This window comes from Macaca nemestrina, chromosome 11, assembly GCF_043159975.1.
Source record: "Macaca nemestrina isolate mMacNem1 chromosome 11, mMacNem.hap1, whole genome shotgun sequence".
Lineage (NCBI taxonomy): Eukaryota > Metazoa > Chordata > Mammalia > Primates > Cercopithecidae > Macaca > Macaca nemestrina.
Window position 1 is genome coordinate 32251530 of NC_092135.1, and position 26037 is coordinate 32277566.

The following is a 26037-nucleotide window of genomic DNA, read 5'->3' on the forward strand; positions in this document are numbered from 1 at the left end:
CTTTGCCAATTCCACAAGACCTGTCTTAGCGAAAGGCTTCTTGAGGGGAAAGCTGTAACTCTGTGAGATGATTTCTCAGAACACAAAGAAGATTCTCAGAAAGCTTCTTTCTCTTTGTTATCGGAGGAGATTTCCTTTGGCCCTATAGTCTTCAAAGGGAACTGAAATATCTGTTCTCAGATTCCACAGAAAAAGGCTAGCAAAGAGATCCTAGAAATACACATGTAACTCTGTGAGATGAATTCACAGAACACAAAGCAGTTTCTCAGAAAGCTTCTTTCAAGATTTCATCTGATGATATTTACTTTTTCACCATAGCCCTCTAGGGGCTTCCAAATATCACTTTGCCAATTCCACAAGAACTCTCTTAGCGAAAGGCTTCTTTAGGGGAAAGCTGTAACTCTGTGAGATGATTTCACGAAACACAAAGAAGTTTCTCAGAAAGCTTCTTTTCTTTGTTATCGGAGAATATTTCCTTTGGCCCTATAGTCTTCAAAGGGATCCGAAATATCTGTTCTCAGAATCCACAGAAATAGGGCTAGCAAAGAGACCCTCGAAATACACATGTAACTCTGTGAGATGAATTCACAGAACACTAAGCAGTTTCTCAGAAAGCTTCTTTCCAGATTTTATCTGAGGATATTTCCTTTTTCACCATAGCCCTCTAAGGGCTTCCAAATATCACTTTGCCAATTCCACAAGAACTGTCTTAGCGAAAGGCTTCTTCAGGGGAAAGCTATAACTCTGTGAGATGATTTCTCAGAACACAAAGAAGTTTCTCAGAAAGCTTCTTTCTCTTTGTAATCGGAGGAGATTTCCTTTGGCCCTATAGTCTTCAAAGGGAACCGAAATATCTGTTCTCAGATTCCACAGAAAGAAGGCTAGCAAAGAGATCCTCGAAATACACATGTAACTCTGTGAGATGAATTCACAGAACACAAAGCAGTTTCTGAGAATGTTTCTTTCCAGATTTCATCTGAGGATATTTTCTTTGTCACCATAGCCCTCCATGGGCTTCCAAATATCATTTTGCCAATTCCACAAGAACTGTCTTAGCGAAAGGCTTCTTGAGGGGAAAACTGTAACTCTGTGAGATGATTTCACAGAACACAAAGAAGTTTCTCAGAAAGCTTCTTTCTCTTTGTTATCGGAGGATATTTCCTTTGGCCCTATATTCTTCAAAGGGATCCGAAATATCTGTTCTCAGATTCCACAGAAAGAAGGATAGCAAAGAGATCCTCGAAATACCCATGTAACTCTGTGAGATGAATTCACAGAACACTAAGCAGTTTCGCAGAAAGCTTCTTTCCAGATTTCATCTGAGGATATTTCCTTTTTCACCATAGCCCTCTATGGGCTTACAAATATCACTTTTCCTATTCCACAAGACCTGTTTTAGCGAAAGGCTTCTTGAGGGGAAAGCTGTAACTCTGTGAGATGATTTCACAGAACACAAAGAAGTTTCTCAGAAAGCTTCTTTCTCTTTGTTATCGGAGGATATTTCCTTTGGCCCTATAGTCTTCAAAGGGATCCGAGATATCTTTTCTCAGATTCCACAGAAAGAAGGCTAGCAAAGAGATCCTCGAAATACACATGTAACTCTGTGAGATGAATTCACAGAACACTAAGCAGTTTCTCAGAAAGCTTCTTTCCACATTTCATCTGAGGATATTTCCTTTTTCACGATAGCCCTCTATGGGCTTCCAAATATCACTTTGCTATTCCACAAGAACTGTCTTAGCGAAAGGCTTCTGGAGGGGAAAGCTGTAACTCTGTGAGATGATTTCACAGAACACAAAGAAGTTCCTCAGAAAGCTTCTTTCTCTTTGTTATCGGAGGATATTTCCTTTGGCCCTATAGTCTTCAAAGGGATCCGAAATATCTGTTCTCAGATTCCACAGAAAGAAGGCTAGCAAAGAGATCCTCGAAATACACATGTAACTCTGTGAGATGAATTCACAGAACACTAAGCAGTTTCGCAGAAAGCTTCTTTCCAGATTTCATCTGAGGATATTTCCTTTTTCACCAGAGCCCACTATGGGCTTCCAAATATCACTTTGCCAATTCCACAAGAACTGTCTTAGCGACAGGCTTCTTGAGGGGAAAGGTGTAACTCTGTGAGATGATTTCTCAGAACACAAAGAAGTTTCTCAGAAAGCTTCTTTCTCTTTGTTATCGGAGGATATTTCCTTTGGCCCTATAGTCTTCAAAGGGAACCGAAATATCTGTTCTCAGATTCCACAGACAGAAGGCTAGCAAAGAGATCCTCGAAATACACATGTAACTCTGTGAGATGAATTCACAGAACACAAAGCAGTTTCTCTGAAAGCTTCTTTCAAGATTTCATCTGATGATATTTACTTTTTCATTATAGCCCTCTAGGGGATTCCAAATATCACTTTGCCAATTCCACAAGAACTGTCTTAGCGAAAGGCTTCTTGAGCGGAAAGCTGTAACTCTGTGAGATGATTTCACAGAACACAAAGAAGTTCCTCAGAAAGCTTCTTTCTCTTTGTTATCGGAGGATATTTCCTTTGGCCCTATAGTCTTCAAAGGGATCCTAAATATCTGTTCTCAGATTCCACAGAAAGAAGGCTAGCAAAGAGATCCTCGGAATACACATGTAACTCTGTGAGATGAATTCACAGATCACTAAGCATTTTCTCAGAAAGCTTCTTTCCAGATTTCATCTGAGGTTATTTCCTTTTTCACCATAGCCCTCTAGGGGCTTCGAAATATCACTTTGCCAATTCCACAAGAACTGTATTAGCGAAAGGATTCTTGAGAGGAAAGCTGTAACTCTGTGAGATGATTTCACAGAACACAAAGTAGTTTCTCGGAAAGCTTCTTTCTCTTTGTTATCGGAGGATATTTCCTTTGGCCCTATAGTCTTCAAAGGGATCCGAAATATCTGTTCTGAGACTCCAGAGAAAGAAGGCTAGCAAAGAGATCCTCGAAATACACATGTAACTCTGTGAGATGAATTCACAGAACACTAAGCAGTTTCGCAGAAAGCTTCTTTCCAGATTTCATCTGAGGATATTTCCTTTTTCATCAGAGCCCCCTATGGGCTTCCAAATATCACTTTGCCAATTCCACAAGAACTGTTTTAGCGAAAGGCTTCTTGAGGGGAAAGCTGTAACTCTGTGAGATGATTTCACAGAACACAAAGAAGTTTCTCAGAAAGCTTCTTTCTCTTTGTTATCGGAGGATATTTCCTTTGGCCCTATAGTCTTCAAAGGGATCCGAAATATCTGTTCTCAGATTCCACAGAAAGAAGGGTAGCAAAGAGATCCTCGAAATACACATGTAACTCTGTGAGATGAAATCACAGAACACAAAGCAGTTTCTCAGAAAGCTTCTTTCCAGATTTCATCTGAGGATATTTTCTTTTTCACCATAGCCCTCTATGGGCTTCCAAATATCATTTTGCCAATTCCACAAGAACTGTCTTAGCGAAAGGCTTCTTGAGGGGAAACCTGTAACTCTGTGAGATGATTTCACAGAACACAAAGAATTTTCTCAGAAAGCTTCTTTCTCTTTTTTATCGGAGGATATTTCCTTTGGCCCTATATTCTTCAAAGAGATCCGAAATATCTGTTCTCAGATTCCACAGAAAGAAGGATAGCAAAGAGATCCTCGAAATACCCATGTAACTCTGTGAGATGAATTCACAGAACACTAAGCAGTTTCGCAGAAAGCTTCTTTCCAGATTTCATCTGAGGATATTTCCTTTTTCACCAGAGTCCTCTATGGGCTTCCAAATATCACTTTGCCAATTCCACAAGACCTGTTTTAGCGAAAGGCTTCTTGAGGGTAAAGCTGTAACTCTGTGAGATGATTTCACAGAACACAAAGAAGTTTCTCAGAAAGCTTCTTTCTCTTTGTTATCGGAGGATATTTCCTTTGGCCCTATAGTCTTCAAAGGGATCCGAAATATCTGTTCTCAGATTCCAGAGAGAGAAGGCTAGCAAAGAGATCCTCGAAATAAACATGTAACTCTGTGAGATGAATTCACAGAACACTAAGCAGTTTCTCAGAAAGCTTCTTTCCAGATTTCATCTGAGGATATTTCCTTTTTCAACATAGCCCTCCATTGGCTTCCAAATATCACTTTGCCAATTCCACAAGAAATGTCTTAGCGAAAGGCTTTTTCAGGGGAAAGCTGTAACTCTGTGAGATGATTTCACAGAACACAAAGAAGTTTCTCAGAAAGCTTCTTTCTCTTTGTTATCGGAGGATATTTCCTTTGGCCCTATAGTCTTCAAAGGGATCCGAAATATCTGTTCTCAGATTCGAAAGAAATAGGGCTAGCAAAGAGATCCTCGAAATACACTTTTAACTCTGTGAGATGAATTGACAGAACACTAAGCACTTTCTCAGAAAGCTTCTTTCCAGATTTCATCTGAGGATATTTCCTTTTTCACCATAGCCCTCTATGGGCTTCCAAATATCACTTTCCCAATTCCACAAGAACTGTCTTAGTGAAAGGCTTCTTCAGGGGAAAGCTGTAACTCTGGGAGATGATTTCACAGAACACAAAGAAGCTTCTCAGAAAGCTTCTTTCTCTTTGTTATCGGAGGATATTTCCTTTGGCCCTATAGTCTTCAAAGGGATCCGAAATATCTGTTCTCAGATTCCACAGAAATAGGGCTAGCAAAGAGATCCTCGAAATACATATGTAACTCTGTGAGATGAATTCACAGAACCCTAAGCAGTTTCTCAGAAAGCTTCTTTCCAGTTTTCATCAGAGGATATTTCCTTTTTCACCATAGCCCTCTCTGAGCTTCCAAATATCACTTTGCCAATTCCAGAAGAACTGTCTTAGCGAAAGGCTTCTTGAGGGGAAAGCTGTAACTCTGTGAGATGATTTCACAGAACACAAAGAAGTTTCTCAGAAAGCTTCTTTCTCTTTGTTATCGGAGGATATTTCCTTTGGCCCTATAGTCTTCAAAGGGATCCGAAATATCTGTTCTCAGATTCCACAGAAATAAGGATAGCAAAGAGATCCTCGGAATACACATGTAACTCTGTGAGATGAATTCACAGAACACTAAGCAGTTTCTCAGAAAGCTTCTTTCCAGATTTCATCTGAGGTTTTTTCCTTTTTCACCATAGCCCTCTAGGGGCTTCGAAATATCACTTTGCCAATTCCACAAGAACTGTATTAGCGAAAAGCTTCTTGAGAGGAAAGCTGTAACTCTGTGAGATGATTTCACAGAACACAAAGTAGTTTCTCGGAAAGCTTCTTTCTCTTTGTTATCGGAGGATATTTCCTTTGGCCCTATAGTCTTCAAAGGGATCCGAAATATCTGTTCTCAGATTCCACAGAAAGAAGGCTAGCAAAGAGATCCTCGAAATACACATGTAACTCTGTGAGATGAATTCACAGAACACTAAGCAGTTTCGCAGAAAGCTTCTTTCCAGATTTCATCTGAGGATATTTCCTTTTTCACCAGAGCCCACTATGGGCTTCCAAATATCACTTTGCCAATTCCACAAGAACTGTCTTAGCGAAAGGCTTGTTGAGGGGAAAGCTGTAACTCTGTGAGATGATTTCTCAGAACACAAAGAAGTTTCTCAGAAAGCTTCTTTCTCTTTGTTATCGGAGGAGATTTCCTTTGGCCCTATATTCTTCAAAGGGATCCGGAATATCTGTTCTCAGATTCCACAAAAGAAGGATAGCAAAGAGATCCTCGAAATACCCATGTAACTCTGTGAGATGAATTCAAAGAACACTAAGCAGTTTCGCAGAAAGCTTCTTTCCAGATTTCATCTGAGGATATTTCCTTTTTCACCATAGCCCTCTATGGGCTTACAAATATCACTTTTCCTATTCCACAAGACCTGTTTTAGCGAAAGGCTTCTTGAGGGGAAAGCTGTAACTCTGTGAGATGATTTCACAGAACACAAAGAAGTTCCTCAGAAAGCTTCTTTCTCTTTGTTATCGGAGGATATTTCCTTTGGCCCTATAGTCTTCAAAGGGATCCGAAATATCTGTTCTCAGATTCCACAGAAAGAAGGCTAGCAAAGAGATCCTCGAAATACACATGTAACTGTGTGAGATGAATTAACAGAACACTAAGCAGTTTCTCAGAAAGCTTCTTTCAGGATTTCATCTGAGGATATTTCCTTTTTCACCAGAGTCCTCTATGGGCTTCCAAATATCACTTTGCTATTTCCACAAGAACTGTCTTAGCGAAAGGCTTCTTGAGGGGAAAGCTGTAACTCTGTGAGATGATTTCACAGAACACAAAGAAGCTTCTCAGAAAGCTTCTTTCTCTTTGTTATCGGAGGATAGTTCCTTTGGCCCTATAGTCTTCAAAGGGATCCGAAATATCTGTTCTCAGATTCCACAGAAAGAAGGCTAGCAAAGAGATCCTCGAAATACACATGTAACTCTGTCAGATGAATTCACAGAATACTAAGCAGTTTCTCAGAAAGCTTCTTTCCAGATTTCATCTGAGGATATTTCCTTTTTCACCAGAGCCCACTATGGGCTTCCAAATATCACTTTGCAATTCCACAAGAACTGTCTTAGCGAAAGGCTTCTGGAGGGGAAAGCTGTAACTCTGGGAGATGATTTCACAGAACACAAAGAAGATCATCAGAAATCTTCTTTCTCTTTGTTATCGGAGGATATTTCCTTTGGCCCTATAGTCTTCAAAGGGATCAGAAATATCTGTTCTCAGATTCCACAGAAAGAAGGCTAGCAAAGAGATCCTCGAAATACACATGTAACTCTGTTAGATGAATTAACAGAACACTAAGCAGTTTCTCAGAAAGCTTCTTTCCAGATTTCATCTGAGGATATTTCCTTTTTCACCATAGCCCTCTATGGGCTTCCAAATATCACTTTGCCAATTCCACAAGAACTGTCTTAGCGACAGGCTTTTTCAGGGGAAAGCTGTAACTCTGGGAGATGATTTCACAGAACACAAAGAAGCTTCTCAGAAAGCTTCTTTCTCTTTGTTATCGGAGGATATTTCCTTTCGCCCTATAGTCTTCAAAGGGATCCGAAATATCTGTTCTCAGATTCCACAGAAATAGGGCTAGTAACGAGATCCTGGAAATACACATGTAACTCTGTGAGATGAATTCACAGAACACAAAGAAGTTTCTCAGAAAGCTTCTTTCCAGTTTTCATCTGAGGATATTTCCTTTTTCACCATAGCCCTCTCTGAGCTTCCAAATATCACTTTTCCAATTCCAGAAGAACTGTCTTAGCGAAAGGCTTCTTGAGGGGAAAGCTGTAACTCTGTGAGATGATTTCACAGAACACAAAGAAGTTTCTCAGAAAGCTTCTTTCTCTTTGTTATCGGAGGATATTTCCTTTGGCCCTATAGTCTTCAAAGGGATCCGAAATATCTGTTCTGAGACTCCACAGAAAGAAGGCTAGCAAAGAGATCCTCGAAATACACATGTAACTCTGTGAGATGAATTCACAGAACACTAAGCAGTTTCGCAGAAAGCTTCTTTCCAGATTTCATCTGAGGATATTTCCTTTTTCATCAGAGCCCCCTATTGGCTTCCAAATATCACTTTGCCAATTCCACAAGAACTGTCTTAGCGAAAGGCTTCTTGAGGGGAAAGCTGTAACTCTGTGAGATGATTTAACAGAACACAAAGAAGTTTCTCAGAAAGCTTCTTTCTCTTTGTTATCGGAGGATATTTCCTTTGGCCCTATAGTCTTCAAAGGGATCCGAAATATCTGTTCTCAGATTCCACAGAAAGAAGGGTAGCAAAGAGATCCTCGAAATACACATGTAACTCTGTGAGATGAAATCACAGAACACAAAGCAGTTTCTCAGAAAGCTTCTTTCCAGATTTCATCTGAGGATATTTTCTTTTTCACCATAGCCCTCTATGGGCTTCCAAATATCATTTTGCCAATTCCACAAGAACTGACTTAGCGAAAGGCTTCTTGAGGGGAAACCTGTAACTCTGTGAGATGATTTCACAGAACACAAAGAATTTTCTCAGAAAGCTTCTTTCTCTTTTTTATCGGAGGATATTTCCTTTGGCCCTATATTCTTCAAAGAGATCCGAAATATCTGTTCTCAGATTCCACAGAAAGAAGGATAGCAAAGAGATCCTCGAAATACACATGTAACTCTGTGAGATGAATTCACAGAACACTAAGCAGTTTCGCAGAAAGCTTCTTTCCAGATTTCATCTGACGATATTTCCTTTTTCACCAGAGTCCTCTATCGGCTTCCAAATATCACTTTGCCAATTCCACAAGACCTGTTTTAGCGAAAGGCTTCTTGAGGGTAAAGCTGTAACTCTGTGAGATGATTTCACAGAACACAAAGAAGTTTCTCAGAAAGCTTCTTTCTCTTTGTTATCGGAGGATATTTCCTTTGGCCCTATAGTCTTCAAAGGGATCCGAAATATCTGTTCTCAGATTCCAGAGAGAGAAGGCTAGCAAAGAGATCCTCGAAATAAACATGTAACTCTGTGAGATGAATTCACAGAACACTAAGCAGTTTCTCAGAAAGCTTCTTTCCAGATTTCATCTGAGGATATTTCCTTTTTCAACATAGCCCTCCATAGGCTTCCAAATATCACTTTGCCAATTCCACAAGAACTGTCTTAGCGAAAGGCTTTTTCAGGGGAAAGCTGTAACTCTGTGAGATGATTTCACAGAACACAAAGAAGTTTCTCAGAAAGCTTCTTTCTCTTTGTTATCGGAGGATATTTCCTTTGGCCCTATAGTCTTCAAAGGGATCCGAAATATCTGTTCTCAGATTCGAAAGAAATAGGGCTAGCAAAGAGATCCTCGAAATACACTTTTAACTCTGTGAGATGAATTGACAGAACACTAAGCACTTTCTCAGAAAGCTTCTTTCCAGATTTCATCTGAGGATATTTCCTTTTTCACCATAGCCCTCTATGGGCTTCCAAATATCACTTTCCCAATTCCACAAGAACTGTCTTAGTGAAAGGCTTCTTGAGGGGAAAGCTGTAACTCTGGGAGATGATTTCACAGAACACAAAGAAGCTTCTCAGAAAGCTTCTTTCTCTTTGTTATCGGAGGATATTTCCTTTGGCCCTATAGTCTTCAAAGGGATCCGAAATATCTGTTCTCAGATTCCACAGAAATAGGGCTAGCAAAGAGATCCTCGAAATACATATGTAACTCTGTGAGATGAATTCACAGAACACTAAGCAGTTTCTCAGAAAGCTTCTTTCCAGTTTTCATCAGAGGATATTTCCTTTTTCACCATAGCCCTCTCTGAGCTTCCAAATATCACTTTGCCAATTCCAGAAGAACTGTCTTAGCGAAAGGCTTCTTGAGGGGAAAGCTGTAACTCTGTGAGATGATTTCACAGAACACAAAGAAGTGTCTCAGAAAGCTTCTTTCTCTTTGTTATCGGAGGATATTTCCTTTGGCCCTATAGTCTTCAAAGGGATCCGAAATATCTGTTCTCAGATTCCACAGAAATAAGGATAGCAAAGAGATCCTCGCAATACACATGTAACTCTGTGAGATGAATTCACAGAACACTAAGCAGTTTCTCAGAAAGCTTCTTTCCAGATTTCATCTGAGGTTTTTTCCTTTTTCACCATAGCCCTCTAGGGGCTTCGAAATATCACTTTGCCAATTCCACAAGAACTGTATTAGCGAAAGGCTTCTTGAGAGGAAAGCTGTAACTCTGTGAGATGATTTCACAGAACACAAAGTAGTTTCTCGGAAAGCTTCTTTCTCTTTGTTATCGGAGGATATTTCCTTTGGCCCTATAGTCTTCAAAGGGATCCGAAATATCTGTTCTCAGATTCCACAGAAAGAAGGCTAGCAAAGAGATCCTCGAAATACACATGTAACTCTGTGAGATGAATTCACAGAACACTAAGCAGTTTCGCAGAAAGCTTCTTTCCAGATTTCATCTGAGGATATTTCCTTTTTCACCAGAGCCCACTATGGGCTTCCAAATATCACTTTGCCAATTCCACAAGAACTGTCTTAGCGAAAGGCTTGTTGAGGGGAAAGCTGTAACTCTGTGAGATGATTTCTCAGAACACAAAGAAGTTTCTCAGAAAGCTTCTTTCTCTTTGTTATCGGAGGAGATTTCCTTTGGCCCTATATTCTTCAAAGGGATCCGGAATATCTGTTCTCAGATTCCACAAAAGAAGGATAGCAAAGAGATCCTCGAAATACCCATGTAACTCTGTGAGATGAATTCAAAGAACACTAAGCAGTTTCGCAGAAAGCTTCTTTCCAGATTTCATCTGAGGATATTTCCTTTTTCACCATAGCCCTCTATGGGCTTACAAATATCACTTTTCCTATTCCACAAGACCTGTTTTAGCGAAAGGCTTCTTGAGGGGAAAGCTGTAACTCTGTGAGATGATTTCACAGAACACAAAGAAGTTCCTCAGAAAGCTTCTTTCTCTTTGTTATCGGAGGATATTTCCTTTGGCCCTATAGTCTTCAAAGGGATCCGAAATATCTGTTCTCAGATTCCACAGAAAGAAGGCTAGCAAAGAGATCCTCGAAATACACATGTAACTGTGTGAGATGAATTAACAGAACACTAAGCAGTTTCTCAGAAAGCTTCTTTCAGGATTTCATCTGAGGATATTTCCTTTTTCACCAGAGTCCTCTATGGGCTTCCAAATATCACTTTGCTATTTCCACAAGAACTGTCTTAGCGAAAGGCTTCTTGAGGGGAAAGCTGTAACTCTGTGAGATGATTTCACAGAACACAAAGAAGCTTCTCAGAAAGCTTCTTTCTCTTTGTTATCGGAGGATAGTTCCTTTGGCCCTATAGTCTTCAAAGGGATCCGAAATATCTGTTCTCAGATTCCACAGAAAGAAGGCTAGCAAAGAGATCCTCGAAATACACATGTAACTCTGTGAGATGAATTCACAGAACACTAAGCAGTTTCTCAGAAAGCTTCTTTCCAGATTTCATCTGAGGATATTTCCTTTTTCACCAGAGCCCACTATGGGCTTCCAAATATCACTTTGCAATTCCACAAGAACTGTCTTAGCGAAAGGCTTCTGGAGGGGAAAGCTGTAACTCTGTGAGATGATTTCACAGAACACAAAGAAGATCATCAGAAAGCTTCTTTCTCTTTGTTATCGGAGGATATTTCCTTTGGCCCTATAGTCTTCAAAGGGATCAGAAATATCTGTTCTCAGATTCCACAGAAAGAAGGCTAGCAAAGAGATCCTCGAAATACACATGTAACTCTGTTAGATGAATTAACAGAACACTAAGCAGTTTCTCAGAAAGCTTCTTTCCAGATTTCATCTGAGGATATTTCCTTTTTCACCATAGCCCTCTATGGGCTTCCAAATATCACTTTGCCAATTCCATAAGAACTGTCTTAGCGACAGGCTTTTTCAGGGGAAAGCTGTAACTCTGGGAGATGATTTCACAGAACACAAAGAAGCTTCTCAGAAAGCTTCTTTCTCTTTGTTATCGGAGGATATTTCCTTTCGCCCTATAGTCTTCAAAGGGATCCGAAATATCTGTTCTCAGATTCCACAGAAATAGGGCTAGTAAAGAGATCCTCGAAATACACATGTAACTCTGTGAGATGAATTCACAGAACACAAAGAAGTTTCTCAGAAAGCTTCTTTCCAGTTTTCATCTGAGGATATTTCCTTTTTCACCATAGCCCTCTCTGAGCTTCCAAATATCACTTTTCCAATTCCAGAAGAACTGTCTTAGCGAAAGGCTTCTTGAGGGGAAAGCTGTAACTCTGTGAGATGATTTCACAGAACACAAAGAAGTTTCTCAGAAAGCTTCTTTCTCTTTGTTATCGGAGGATATTTCCTTTGGCCCTATAGTCTTCAAAGGGATCCGAAATATCTGTTCTCAGATTCCACAGAAAGAAGGCTAGCAAAGAGATCCTCGGAATACACATGTAACTCTGTGAGATGAATTCACAGAACACTAAGCAGTTTCTCAGAAAGCTTCTTTCCAGATTTCATCTGAGGTTATTTCCTTTTTCACCATAGCCCTCTAGGGGCTTCGAAATATCACTTTGCCAATTCCACAAGAACTGTATTAGCGAAAGGCTTCTTGAGAGGAAAGCTGTAACTCTGTGAGATGATTTCACAGAACACAAAGTAGTTTCTCGGAAAGCTTCTTTCTCTTTGTCATCGGAGGATATTTCCTTTGGCCCTATAGTCTTCAAAGGGATCCGAAATATCTGTTCTCAGATTCCACAGAAAGAAGGCTAGCAAAGAGATCCTCGAAATACACATGTAACTCTGTGAGATGAATTCACAGAACACTAAGCAGTTTCGCAGAAAGCTTCTTTCCAGATTTCATCTGAGGATATTTCCTTTCTCACCAGAGACCACTATGGGCTTCCAAATATCACTTTGCCAATTCCACAAGAACTGTCTTAGCGAAAGGCTTCTGGAGGGGAAAGCTGTAACTCTGTGAGATGATTTCTCAGAACACAAAGAAGTTTCTCAGAAAGCTTCTTTCTCTTTGTTATCGGAGGAGATTTCCTTTGGCCCTATAGTCTTCAAAGGGAACCGAAATATCTGTTCTCAGATTCCACAGAAAGAAGGCTAGCAAAGAGATCCTCGAAATACACATGTAACTCTGTGAGATGAATTCACAGAACACAAAGCAGTTTCTCAGAAAGCTTCTTTCCAGATTTCATCTGAGGATATTTTCTTTTTCACCAAAGCCCTCCATGGGCTTCCAAATATCATTTTTCCAATTCCACAAGAACTGTCTTAGCGAAAGGCTTCTTGAGGGGAAATCTGTAACTCTGTGAGATGATTTCACAGAACACAAAGACGTTTATCAGAAAGCTTCTTTCTCTTTGTTATCGGAGGATATTTCCTTTGGCCCTATATTCTTCAAAGGGATCCGAAATATCTGTTCTCAGATTCCACAGAAAGAAGGATAGCAAAGAGATCCTCGAAATACCCATGTAACTCTGTGAGATGAATTCACAGAACACTAAGCAGTTTCGCAGAAAGCTTCTTTCCAGATTTCATCTGAGGATATTTCCTTTTTCACCATAGCCCTCTATGGGCTTACAAATATCACTTTTCCTATTCCACAAGACCTGTTTTAGCGAAAGGCTTTTGAGGGGAAAGCTGTAACTCTGTGAGATGATTTCACAGAACACAAAGAAGTTTCTCAGAAAGCTTCTTTCTCTTTGTTATCGGAGGATATTTCCTTTGGCCCTATAGTCTTCAAAGGGATCCGAGATATCGTTTCTCAGATTCCACAGAAAGAAGGCTAGCAAAGAGATCCTCGAAATACACATGTAACTGTGTGAGATGAATTAACAGAACACTAAGCAGTTTCTCAGAAAGCTTCTTTCCAGATTTCATCTGAGGATATTTCCTTTTTCACCAGAGTCCTCTATGGGCTTCCAAATATCACTTTGCTATTTCCACAAGAACTGTCTTAGCGAAAGGCTTCTTGAGGGGTAAGCTGTAACTCTGTGAGATGATTTCACAGAACACAAAGAAGCTTCTCAGAAAGCTTCTTTCTCTTTGCTATCGGAGGATATTTCCTTTGGCCCTATAGTCTTCAAAGGGATCCGAAATATCTGTTCTCAGATTCCACAGAAATAGGGCTAGCAAAGAGATCCTCGATATACACATGTAACTCTGTGAGGTGAATTCACAGAACACAAAGCAGTTTCTCAGAAAGCTTCTTTCCAGTTTTCATCTGAGGATATTTCCTTTTTCACCATAGCCCTCTCTGAGCTTCCAAATATCACTTTGCCAATTCCAGAAGAACTGTCTTAGCGAAAGGCTTCTTGAGGGGAAAGCTGTAACTCTGTGAGATGATTTCACAGAACACAAAGAAGTTTCTCAGAAAGCTTCTTTCTCTTTGTTATCGGAGGATATTTCCTTTGGCCCTATAGTCTTCAAAGGGATCCGAAATATCTGTTCTCAGATTCCACAGAAAGAAGGCTAGCAAAGAGATCCTCGGAATACACATGTAACTCTGTGAGATGAATTCACAGAACACTAAGCAGTTTCTCACAAAGCTTCTTTCCAGATTTCATCTGAGGTTATTTCCTTTTTCACCATAGCCCTCTAGGGGCTTCGAAATATCACTTTGCCAATTCCACAAGAACTGTATTAGCGAAAGGCTTCTTGAGAGGAAAGCTGTAACTCTGTGAGATGATTTCACAGAACACAAAGTAGTTTCTCGGAAAGCTTCTTTCTCTTTGTTATCGTAGGATATTTCCTTTGGCCCTATAGTCTTCAAAGGGATCCGAAATATCTGTTCTCAGATTCCACAGAAAGAAGGCTAGCAAAGAGATCCTCGAAATACACATGTAACACTGTGAGATGAATTCACAGAACACTAAGCAGTTTCTCAGAAAACTTCTTTCCAGATTTTATCTGAGGATATTTTCTTTTTCACCATAGCCCTCCATGGGCTTCCAAATATCATTTTGCCAATTCCACAAGAACTGTCTTAGCGCAAGGCTTCTTGAGGGGAAAGCTGTAACTCTGTGAGATGATTTCACAGAACACAAAGAAGTTTCTCAGAAAGCTTCTTTCTCTTTGTTATCGGAGGATATTTCCTTTGGCCCTATAGTCTTCAAAGGGATCCGAAATATCTATTCTCAGATTTCACAGAAATAGGGCTAGCAAAGAGATCCTCGAAATACACATGTAACTCTGTGAGATGAATTAACAGAACACTAAGCAGTTTCTCAGAAAGCTTCTTTCCAGATTTCATCTGAGGATATTTCCTTTTTCACCAGAGCCCTCTATGGGCTTCCAAATATCACTTTGCCAATTCCACAAGAACTGCCTTAGCGAAAGGCTTCTTGAGGGGAAAGCTGTAACTCTGTGAGATGATTTCACAGAATACAAAGAAGTTTCTCAGAAAGCTTCTTTCTCTTTGTGATCGGAGGATATTTCCTTTGGCCCTATAGTCTTCACACAGATCCGAAATATCTGTTCTCAGATTCGAAAGAAATAGGGCTAGCAAAGAGATCCTCGAAATACACTTGTAACTCTGTGAGATGAATTCACAGAACACTAAGCAGTTTCTCAGAAAGCTTCTTTCCAGATTTCATTTGAGGATATTTCCTTTTTCACCATAGCCCTCTATGGGCTTCCAAATATCACTTTGCCAATTCCACAAGAACTGTCTTAGCGAAAGGCTTCTTCAGGGGAAAGCTGTAACTCTGGGAGATGATTTCACAGAACACAAAGAAGTTTCTCAGAAAGCTTCTTTCTCTTTGTTATCGGAGGATATTTACTTTGGCCCTATAGTCTTCAAAGGGATCCGAAATAACTGTTCTCAGATTCCACAGAAAGAAGGCTAGCAAAGAGATCCTTCATATAAACATGTAACACTGTGAGATGAATTAACAGAACACTAAGCACTTTCTCAGAAAGCTTCTTTCCAGATTTCATCTGAGGATATTTCCTTTTTCACCAGAGCCCTCTATGGGCTTCCAAATATCACTTTTCCTATTCCACAAGAACTGTCTTAGCGAAAGGCTTCTTGAGGGGAAAGCTGTAACTCTGTGAGATGATTTCACAGAACACAAAGAAGTTTCTCAGAAAGCTTCTTTCTCTTTGTTATCGGAGGATATTTCCTTTGGCCCTATAGTCTTAAAAGGATCCAAAATATCTGTTCTCAGATTCCACAGAAATAAGGCTAGCAAAGAGATCCTCGAAATACACATGTAACTCTGTGAGATGAATTCACAGAACACTAAGCCGTTTCTCAGAAAGCTTCTTTCCAGATTTCATCTGAGGATATTTCCTTTTTCACGATAGCCCTCTATGGGCTTCCAAATATCACTTTGCAATTCCACAAGAACTGTCTTAGCGAAAGGCTTCTGGAGGGGAAATCTGTAACTCTGTGAGATGATTTCACAGAACACAAAGAAGTTCCTCAGAAAGCTTCTTTCTCTTTGTTATCGGAGGATATTTCCTTTGGCCCTATAGTCTTCAAAGGGATCAGAAATATCTGTTCTCAGATTCCACAGAAAGAAGGCTAGCAAAGAGATCCTCGAAATACTCATGTAACTCTGTGAGATGAATTAACAGAACACTAAGCAGTTTCTCAGAAAGCTTCTTTCCAGATTTCACCTGAGGATATTTCCTTTTTCACCAGAGTCCTCTATGGGCTTCCAAATATCACTTTTCCAATTCCACAAGAACTGTCTTAGCGAAAGGCTTCTTGAGGGGAAAGCTGTAACTCTGTGAGATGATTTCACAGAACACAAAGAAGTTTCTCAGAAAGCTTCTTTCTCTTTGTTATCGGAGGATATTTCCTTTGGCCCTACTGTCTTCAAAGGGATCCGAAATATCTGTTCTCAGATTCCACAGAAAGAAGGCTAGCAAAGATATCCTCGAAATACACATGTAACACTGTGAGATGAATTCACAGAACACTAAGCAGTTTCTCAGAAAACTTCTTTCCAGATTTTATCTGAGGATATTTACTTTTTCACCATAGCCCTCCATGGGCTTCCAAATATCATTTTGCCAATTCCACAAGAACTGTCTTAGCGAAAGGCTTCTTGAGGGAAAAGCTGTAACTCTGTGAGACGATTTCACAGAACACAAAGAAGTTTCTCAGAAAGCTTCTTTCTCTTTGTTATCGGAGGATATTTCCTTTGGCCCTATAGTCTTCAAAGGGATCCGAAATATCTATTCTCAGATTTCACAGAAATAGGCCTAGCAAAGAGATCCTCGAAATACACATGTAACTCTGTGAGATGAATTCACAGGACACTAAGCAGTTTCGCAGAAAGCTTCTTTCCAGATTTCATCTGAGGATATTTCCTTTTTCACCAGAGCCCACTATGGGCTTCCAAATATCACTTTGCCAATTCCACAAGAACTGTCTTAGCGAAAGGCTTCTTGAGGGGAAAGCTGTAACTCTGTGAGATGATTTCTCAGAACACAAAGAAGATTCTCAGAAAGCTTCTTTCTCTTTGTTATCGGAGGAGATTTCCTTTGGCCCTATAGTCTTCAAAGGGAACCGAAATATCTGTTCTCAGATTCCACAGAAAAAGGCTAGCAAAGAGATCCTCGAAATACACATGTAACTCTGTGAGATGAATTCACAGAACACAAAGCAGTTTCTCAGAAAGCTTCTTTCAAGATTTCATCTGATGATATTTACTTTTTCACCATAGCCCTCTAGGGGCTTCCAAATATCACTTTGCCAATTCCACAAGAACTCTCTTAGCGAAAGGCTTCTTTAGGGGAAAGCTGTAACTCTGTGAGATGATTTCACGAAACACAAAGAAGTTTCTCAGAAAGCTTCTTTCTCTTTGTTATCGGAGAATATTTCCTTTGGCCCTATAGTCTTCAAAGGGATCCGAAATATCTGTTCTCAGAATCCACAGAAATAGGGCTAGCAAAGAGACCCTCGAAATACACATGTAACTCTGTGAGATGAATTCACAGAACACTAAGCAGTTTCTCAGAAAGCTTCTTTCCAGATTTCATCTGAGGATATTTCCTTTTTCACCATAGCCCTCTAAGGGCTTCCAAATATCACTTTGCCAATTCCACAAGAACTGTCTTAGCGAAAGGCTTCTTGAGGGGAAAGCTGTAACTCTGTGAGATGATTTCTCAGAACACAAAGAAGTTTCTCAGAAAGCTTCTTTCTCTTTGTTATCGGAGGAGATTTCCTTTGGCCCTATAGTCTTCACAGGGAACCGAAATATCTGTTCTCAGATTCCACAGAAAGAAGGCTAGCAAAGAAATCCTCGAAATACACATGTAACTCTGTGAGATGAATTCACAGAACACAAAGCAGTTTCTCAGAAAGCTTCTTTCAAGATTTCATCTGATGATATTTACTTTTTCACCATAGCCCTCTAGGGGCTTCCAAATATCACTTTGCCAATTCCACAAGAACTGTCTTAGCGAAAGGCTTCTTCAGGGGAAAGCTGTAACTCTGTGAGATGATTTCACAGAACACAAAGAAGTTTCTCAGAAAGCTTCTTTCTCTTTGTTATCGGAGGAGATTTCCTTTGGCCCTATAGTCTTCAAAGGGATCCGAAATATCTGTTCTCAGATTCCACAGAAAGAAGGCTAGCAAAGAGATCCTCGAAATACACATGTAACTCTGTGAGATGAATTCACAGAACACTAAGCAGTTTCTCAGAAAACTTCTTTCCAGATTTTATCTGAGGATATTTTCTTTTTCACCATAGCCCTCCATGGGCTTCCAAATATCATTTTGCCAATTCCACAAGAACTGTCTTAGCGAAAGGCTTCTTGAGGGGAAAGCTGTAACTCTGTGAGATGATTTCACAGAACACAAAGAAGTTTCTCAGAAAGCTTCTTTCTCTTTGTTATCGGAGAATATTTCCTTTCTCCCTATATTCTTCAAAGGGATCCGAAATATCTGTTCTCAAATTCCACAGAAAGAAGGATAGCAAAGAGATCCTCGAAATACCCATGTAACTCTGTGAGATGAATTCACAGAACACTAAGCAGTTTCGCAGAAAGCTTCTTTCCAGATTTCATCTGAGGATATTTCCTTTTTCACCATAGCCCTCCATGGGATTCCAAATATCACTTTGCCAATTCCACAGGAACTGTCTTAGCGAAAGGCTTTTTCAGGTGAAAGCTGGAACTCTGTGAGATGATTTCACAGAACACAAAGAAGTTTCTCAGAAAGCTTCTTTCTCTTTGTTATCGGAGGATATTTACTTTGGCCCTATAGTCTTCAAAGGGATCCGAAATATCTGTTCTCAGATTTCACAGAAATAGGGCTAGCAAAGATATCCTCCAAATACACATGTAACTCTGTGAGATGAATTCACAGAACACTAAGCAGTTTCTCAGAAAGCTTCTTTCCAGATTTCATCTGAGGTTATTTCCTTTTTCACCATAGCCCTCTATGGGCTTCCAAATATCACTTTGCCAATTCCACAAGAACTGTCTTAGCGAAAGGCTTCTTGAGGGGAAAGCTGTAACTCTGTGAGATGATTTCACAGAACACAAAGAAATTTCTCAGAAAGCTTCTTTCTCTTTGTTATCGGAGGATATTTCCTTTGGCCCTATAGTCTTCAAAGGGATCCAAAATATCTGTTCTCAGATTCCAGAGAAAGAAGGATAGCAAAGAGAAACTCGAAATACACATGTAACTCTGTGAGCTGAATTCACAGAACACTAAGCAGTTTCTCACAAAGCTTCTTTCCAGGTTTCATCTGAGTTTATTTCCTTTTTCACCATAGCCCTCTATGGGCCTCCAAATATCACTTTGCCATTTCCACAAGAACTGTCTTAGCGAAAGGCTTCTTGAGGGGAAAGCTGTAACTCTGTGAGATGATTTCACAGAACACAAAGAAGTTTCTCAGAAAGCTTATTTCTCTTTGTTATCGGAGGATATTTCCTTCGGCCCCATAGTCTTCAAAGGGATCCGAAATATCTGTTCTCAGATTCCACAGAGAGAAGGCTAGCAAAGAGATCCTCGAAATACACATGTAACTCTGTGAGATGAATTCACAGAACACTAAGCAGTTTCTCAGAAAGCTTCTTTCCAGATTTCATCTGAGGATATTTCCTTTTTCACCATAGCCCTCTATGGGCTTCCAAATATCAATTTGCAAATTCCACAAGAACTGTCTTAGCGAAAGGCTTCTTGAGGGGAAAGCTGTAACTCTGTGAGATGATTTCACAGAACACAAAGAAGCTTCTCAGAAAGCTTCTTTCTCTTTGTTATCGGAGGATATTTCCTTTGGCCCTATAGTCTTCAAAGGGATCCGAAATATCTGTTCTCAGATTGCACAGAAATAGGGCTAGCAAAGAGATCCTCGAAATACACATGTAACTCTGTGAGATCAATTAACAATACACTAAGCAGTTTCTCAGAAAGCTTCTTTCCAGATTTTATCTGAGGATATTTCCTTTTTCACCATAGCCCTCTAAGGGCTTCCAAATAGCATTTTGCCAATTCCACAAGAACTGTCTTAGCGAAAGGCATCTTCAGGGGAAAGCTGTAGCTCTGTGAGATGATTTCACAGAACACAAAGAAGTTTCTCAGAAAGCTTCTTTCTCTTTGTTATCGGAGGATATTTCCTTTGGCCCTATAGTCTTCAACGGGAACCGAAATATCTGTTCTCAGATTCCACAGAAAGAAGGCTAGCAAAGAGATCCTCGAAATACACATGTAACTCCGTGAGATGAATTCTCAGAACACAAAGCAGTTTCTCAGAAAGCTTCTTTCAAGATTTCATCTGATGATATTTACTTTTTCACCATAGCCCTCTAGGGGCTTCCAAATATCACTTTGCCAATTCCACAAGAACTGTCTTAGCGAAAGGCTTCTTCAGGGGAAAGCTGTAACTCTGTGAGATGATTTCACAGAACACAAAGAAGTTTCTCAGAAAACTTCTTTCTCTTTGTTATCGGAGGATATTTCCTTTGGCCCTATAGTCTTCAAAGGGATCCGAAATATCTGTTCTCAGATTCCACAGAAATAGGGCTAGCAAAGAGATCCTCGAAATACACATGTAACTCTGTGAGATGAATTCACAGAACACTAAGCAGTTTCTCAGAAAGCTTCTTTCCAGATTTCATCTGAGGATATTTCCTTTTTCACTGTAGCCCTCTATGGGCTTCCAAATATCACTTTTCCAATTCCACAAGAACTGTCTTAGCGAAAGGCTTCTTGAGGGGAAAGCTGTAAGTCTGTGAGATGATTTCACAGAACACAAAGAAGTTTCTCAGAAAGCTTTTTTCTCTTTGTTATCGGAGGAGATTTCCTTTGGCCCTATAGTCTTCAAAGGGATCCGAAATATCTGTTCTCAGATTCCACAGAAGGAAGGCTAGCAAAGAGATCCTCGAAATACACATGTAACTCTGTGAGATGAATTCACAGAACACTAAGCAGTTTCTCAGAAAGCTTCTTTCCAGATTTCATCTGAGGATATTTCCTTTTTCAACATAGCCCTCCATAGGCTTCAAAATATCACTTTTCCAATTCCACAAGAACTGTCTTAGCGAAAGGCTTTTTCAGGGGAAAGCTGTAACTCTGTGAGATGATTTCACAGAACACAAAGAAGTTTCTCAGAAAACTTCTTTCTCTTTGTTATCGGAGGATATTTCCTTTGGCCCTATAGTCTTCAAAGGGATCCGAAATATCTGTTCTCAGATTCCACAGAAATAGGGCTAGCAAAGAGATCCTCGAAATACACATGTAACTCTGTGAGATGAATTCACAGAACACTAAGCAGTTTCTCAGAAAGCTTCTTTCCAGATTTCATCTGAGGATATTTCCTTTTTCACTGTAGCCCTCTATGGGCTTCCAAATATCACTTTTCCAATTCCACAAGAACTGTCTTAGCGAAAGGCTTCTTGAGGGGAAAGCTGTAAGTCTGTGAGATGATTTCACAGAACACAAAGAAGTTTCTCAGAAAGCTTTTTTCTCTTTGTTATCGGAGGAGATTTCCTTTGGCCCTATAGTCTTCAAAGGGATCCGAAATATCTGTTCTCAGATTCCACAGAAGGAAGGCTAGCAAAGAGATCCTCGAAATACACATGTAACTCTGTGAGATGAATTCACAGAACACTAAGCAGTTTCTCAGAAAGCTTCTTTCCAGATTTCATCTGAGGATATTTCCTTTTTCAACATAGCCCTCCATAGGCTTCAAAATATCACTTTTCCAATTCCACAAGAACTGTCTTAGCGAAAGGCTTTTTCAGGGGAAAGCTGTAACTCTGTGAGATGATTTCACAGAACACAAAGAAGTTTCTCAGAAAGCTTCTTTCTCTTTGTTATCGGAGGATATTTCCTTTGGCCCTGTAGTCTTCAAACAGATCCGAAATATCTGTTCTCAGATTTCACAGAAATAGGGCTAGCAAAGAGATCCTCGAAATACACATGTAACTCTGTGAGATGAATTAACAGAACACTAAGCAGTTTCTCAGAAAGCTTCTTTCCAGATTTCAACTGAGGATATTTCCTTTTTCACCATAGCCCTCTATGGGCTTCCAAATATCACTTTGCCAATTCCACAAGAACTGTCTTAGCCAAAGGCTTCTTTAGGGGAAAGCTGTAACTCTGTGAGATGATTTCACAGAACACAAAGAAGTTTCTCAGAAAGCTTCTTTCTCTTTGTTATCGGAGGGTATTTCCTTTGGCCCTATAGTCTTCAATGGGATCCGAAATATCTGTTCTCAGATTCCACAGAAAGAAGGCTAGCAAAGAGATCCTCGATATACACATGTAACTCTGTGAGATGAATTAACAGAACACTAAGCAGTTTCTCAGAAAGCTTCTTTCCAGATTTCATCTGAGGATATTTCCTTTTTCACCATAGCCCTCTATGGGCTTCCAAATATCACTTTTCCAATTCCACAAGAACTGTCTTAGCGAAAGGCTTCTTGAGGGGAAAGCTGTAACTCTGTGAGATGATTTCACAGAACACAAAGAAGTTTCTCAGAAAGCTTCTTTCTCTTTGTTATCGGAGGATATTTCCTTCGGCCCCATAGTCTTCAAAGGGATCTGAAATATCTGTTCTCAGATTCCACAGAGAGAAGGCTAGCAAAGAGATCCTCGAAATACACATGTAACTCTGTGAGATGAATTCACAGAACACTAAGCAGTTTCTCAGAAAGCTTCTTTCCAGATTTCATCTGAGGATATTTCCTTTTTCACCATAGCCCTCTATGGGCTTCCAAATATCAATTTGCAAATTCCACAAGAACTGTCTTAGCGAAAGGCTTCTTGAGGGGAAAGCTGTAACTCTGTGAGATGATTTCACAGAACACAAAGAAGTTTCTCAGAAAGCTTCTTTCTCTTTGTTATCGGAGGAGATTTCCTTTGGCCCTATAGTCTTCAAAGGGATCCGAAATATCTGTTCTTAGATTCCACAGAAAGAAGGCTAGCAAAGAGATCCTCGAAATACACATGTAACTCTGTGAGATGAATTCACAGAACACTAAGCAGTTTCTCAGAAAGCTTCTTTCCAGATTTCATCTGAGGATATTTCCTTTTTCAACATAGCCCTCCATAGGCTTCCAAATATCACTTTTCCAATTCCACAAGAACTGTCTTAGCGAAAGGCTTTTTCAGGGGAAAGCTGTAACTCTGTGAGATGATTTCACAGAACACAAAGAAGTTTCTCAGAAAGCTTCTTTCTCTTTGTTATCGGAGGATATTTCCTTTGGCCCTATAGTCTTCAAACAGATCCGAAATATCTGTTCTCAGATTCGAAAGAAATAGGGCTAGCAAAGAGATCCTCGAAATACACTTGTAACTCTGTGAGATGAATTGACAGAACACTAAGCAGTTTTTCAGAAAGCTTCCTTCCAGATTTCATCTGAGGATATTTCCTTTTTCACGATAGCCCTCTAAGGGCTTCCAAATATCACTTTGCCAATTCCACAAGAACTGTCTTAGCGAAAGGCTTCTTCAGGGGAAAGCTGTAACTCTGTGAGATGATTTCACAGAACACAAAGAAGTTTCTCAGAAAGCTTCTTTCTCTTTGTTATCGGAGGATATTTCCTTTGGCCCTATAGTCTTCAAAGGGATCCGAAATATCTGTTCTCATATTCCACAGAAAGAAGGCTAGCAAAGAGATCCTCGAAATACACATGTAACTCTGTGAGATGAATTCTCAGAACACTAAGCAGTTTCTCACAAAGCTTCTTTCCAGATTTCATCTGAGGATATTTCCTTTTTCACGATAGCCCTCTATGGGCTTCCAAATATCACTTTGCAATTCCACAAGAACTGTCTTAGCGAAAGGCTTCTGGAGGGGAAAGCTGTAACTCTGTGAGATGATTTCACAGAACACAAAGAAGTTCCTCAGAAAGCTTCTTTCTCTTTGTTATCGGAGGATATTTCCTTTGGCCCTATAGTCTTCAAAGGCATCCGAAATATCTGTTCTCAGATTCCACAGAAAGAAGGCTAGCAAAGAGATCCTCGAAATACTCACGTAACTCTGTGAGATGAATTAACAGAACACTAAGCAGTTTCTCAGAAAGCTTCTTTCCAGATTTCATATGAGGATATTTCCTTTTTCACCATAGCCCTCTATGGGCTTCCAAATATCACTTTGCCAATTCCACAATAACTGTCTTAGCGAAAGGCTTCTTGAGGGGAAAGCTGTAACTCTGTGAGATGATTTCACAGAACACAAAGAAGCTTCTCAGAAAGCTTCTTTCTCTTTGTTATCGGAGGATATTTCCTTTGGCCCTATAGTCTTCAAAGGGATCCGAAATATCTGTTCTCAGATTCCACAGAAAGAAGGCTAGCAAAGAGATCCTCGAAATACACATGTAACTCTGTGAGATGAATTAACAGAACACTAAGCAGTTTCTCAGAAAACTTCTTTCCAGATTTCATCTGAGGATATTTCCTTTTTCACCAGAGCCCACTATGGGCTTCCAAATATCACTTTGCCAATTCCACAAGAACTGTCTTAGCGAAAGGCTTCTTGAGGTGAAAGCTGTAACTCTGTGAGATGATTTCTCAGAACACAAAGAAGTTTCTCAGAAAGCTTCTTTCTCTTTGTTATCGGAGGAGATTTCCTTTGGCCCTATAGTCTTCACAGGGAACCGAAATATCTGTTCTCAGATTCCACAGAAAGAAGGCTAGCAAAGAAATCCTCGAAATACACATGTAACTCTGTGAGATGAATTCACAGAACACAAAGCAGTTTCTCAGAAAGCTTCTTTCAAGATTTCATCTGATGATATTTACTTTTTCACCATAGCCCTCTAGGGGCTTCCAAATATCACTTTTCCAATTCCACAAGAACTGTCTTAGCGAAAGGCTTCTTCAGGGGAAAGCTGTAACTCTGTGAGATGATTTCACAGAACACAAAGAAGTTTCTCAGAAAGCTTCTTTCTCTTTGTTATCGGAGGAGATTTCCTTTGGCCCTATAGTCTTCAAAGGGATCCGAAATATCTGTTCTCAGATTCCACAGAAAGAAGGCTAGCAAAGAGATCCTCGAAATACACATGTAACTCTGTGAGATGAATTCACAGAACACTAAGCAGTTTCTCAGAAAACTTCTTTCCAGATTTTATCTGAGGATATTTTCTTTTTCACCATAGCCCTCCATGGGCTTCCAAATATCATTTTGCCAATTCCACAAGAACTGTCTTAGCGAAAGGCTTCTTGAGGGGAAAGCTGTAACTCTGTGAGATGATTTCACAGAACACAAAGAAGTTTCTCAGAAAGCTTCTTTCTCTTTGTTATCGGAGAATATTTCCTTTCTCCCTATATTCTTCAAAGGGATCCGAAATATCTGTTCTCAGATTCCACAGAAAGAAGGATAGCAAAGAGATCCTCGAAATACCCATGTAACTCTGTGAGATGAATTCACAGAACACTAAGCAGTTTCGCAGAAAGCTTCTTTCCAGATTTCATCTGAGGATATTTCCTTTTTCACCATAGCCCTCTATGGGATTCCAAATATCACTTTGCCAATTCCACAGGAACTGTCTTAGCGAAAGGCTTTTTCAGGTGAAAGCTGGAACTCTGTGAGATGATTTCACAGAACACAAAGAAGTTTCTCAGAAAGCTTCTTTCTCTTTGTTATCGGAGGATATTTACTTTGGCCCTATAGTCTTCAAAGGGATCCGAAATATCTGTTCTCAGATTTCACAGAAATAGGGCTAGCAAAGATATCCTCGAAATACACATGTAACTCTGTGAGATGAATTCACAGAACACTAAGCAGTTTCTCAGAAAGCTTCTTTCCAGATTTCATCTGAGGTTATTTCCTTTTTCACCATAGCCCTCTATGGGCTTCCAAATATCACTTTGCCAATTCCACAAGAACTGTCTTAGCGAAAGGCTTCTTGAGGGGAAAGCTGTAACTCTGTGAGATGATTTCACAGAACACAAAAAAGTTTCTCAGAAAGCTTCTTTCTCTATGTTATCAGAGGATATTTCCTTTGGCCCTATAGTCTTCAAAGGGATCCGAAATATCTGTTCTCAGATTTCACAGAAATAGGGCTAGCAAAGATAACCTCGAAATACACATGTAACTCTGTGAGATGAATTAACAGAACACTAAGCAGTTTCTCAGAAAGCTTCTTTCCAGATTTCAACTGAGGATATTTCCTTTTTCACCATAGCCCTC